This window comes from Budorcas taxicolor, chromosome 5, assembly GCF_023091745.1.
Source record: "Budorcas taxicolor isolate Tak-1 chromosome 5, Takin1.1, whole genome shotgun sequence".
Classification (NCBI taxonomy): Eukaryota; Metazoa; Chordata; class Mammalia; order Artiodactyla; family Bovidae; genus Budorcas; species Budorcas taxicolor.
In genome coordinates this window covers 45,971,440-45,973,034 of record NC_068914.1, presented here as the reverse complement: position 1 = coordinate 45,973,034, position 1,595 = coordinate 45,971,440, and positions in this window count along the sequence as shown.

Here is a 1,595-nt window from a genome sequence, read left to right as displayed (position 1 = left end):
ATTATATTGATGCCCTAGCTTTTAATCACTTGATTCTCCTGGATCTGCATGCATGTGTGCTAAGTCGCTTCAGTCTTGTCCAACTCTTTGCAACCTTATGGGCTGTAACCCATCAGGCTTCTCTGTCTTTGGGGTTCTCCAGGCAAGAATACTGGAGTGGGTTGCCATGTCCTCCTCCAGGGGATCTTCCCTACCCAGGGATTGAACCTGCATTTCTTACGGTCTCCTGAATTGGTAGGTTGTTCTTTACCACTGGCACCACCTGGGAAGCCTCTAATACATCCAATAACTAAACTGACTGAAGTATGTAAAAAGTTACTGGTGGATGGAGGAATTGGGTACAGGTAGAAAGTACAGCTTTTTCCTCAAACAATCAAAAACTAAATATAAATAACTTGGGATCTATTACTCTATCTAAAATTTGTTTTCTTTTGCCATTTACATGAGAAGTGGAGTTTTTGATTCTAATTCTAGTAAGAAAATCTACCTTTGTATATTTTATGTAGCTTATTTTGTTTCACATAGATGGGAATAGTCTTATCTGGGACTTGATAAATAGCACATTAATAATTTGTTAATGTGAGAAATCTTCAGCTAAGTAATTATATAGAAATTTAAAGAGCTTTGAAGAGGTTGAAACACTTATATTGTGAGCTCCTTCAGCAAAAAAGGTTGTATATTTTTTTAAATCCAGCTGTATAAGTACAGTGCTTGTATATAAATGCTGTAGAATAGAAATTAGAGCATTCTCAGAAGTTAGAACTGGACATGGAACAACAGACTGGTTCCAAATAGGAAAAGGAGTATGTCGAGGCTGTATATTGTCACCCTACTTATTTAACTTATATGCAGCATACATCATGAGAAGGGCTGGGCTTGGAAGCCCAAGCTGGAATCAAGATTGCTGGGAGATACATCAATAACCTCAGATAGGCAGATGACACCACGCTTATGGCAGAAAGTGAAGAAGAACTAAAGAGCCTCTTGATGAAAGTGAACAAGGAGAGTGAAAAAGTCGGCTTAAAGCTCAACATTCAGGAAACAAAGATCATGGCATCTGGTCCTATCACTTCATGGGAAACAGATGGGGAAACTGTGGAAACAGTGGCTGACTTTATTTTTTTGGCTTCAAAATCATTGCAGATGGTGATTGCAGCCATGAAATTAAAAGACACTTACTCCTTGGAAGGAAAGTTATGACCAACCTAGGCAGCATATTAAAAAGCAGAGACATTACTTTGCTGACTAAGGTCCGTATAGTCAAGGCTATGGTTTTTCCAGTGGTCATGTATGGATGTGAGAGTTGGACTATAAAGAAAGCTGAGCGCTGAAGAATTGATGCTTTTGAACTGTGGCATTGGAGAAGACTCTTGAGAGTCCCTTGGACGGCAAGGAGATCCAACCAGTCCATTCTAAAGGAGATCAGTCCTGGGTGTTCTTTGGAAGGAATGATGCTAAAGCTGAAACTCCAATACTTTCGCCACCTGATGCTAAGAGCTGACTCATTTGGAAAGACCCTGATGCTGGGAAAGATTGAGGCCAGGAGGAGAAGGGGATTACAGAGGATGAGATGGTTGGGTGACATCACTGACTCA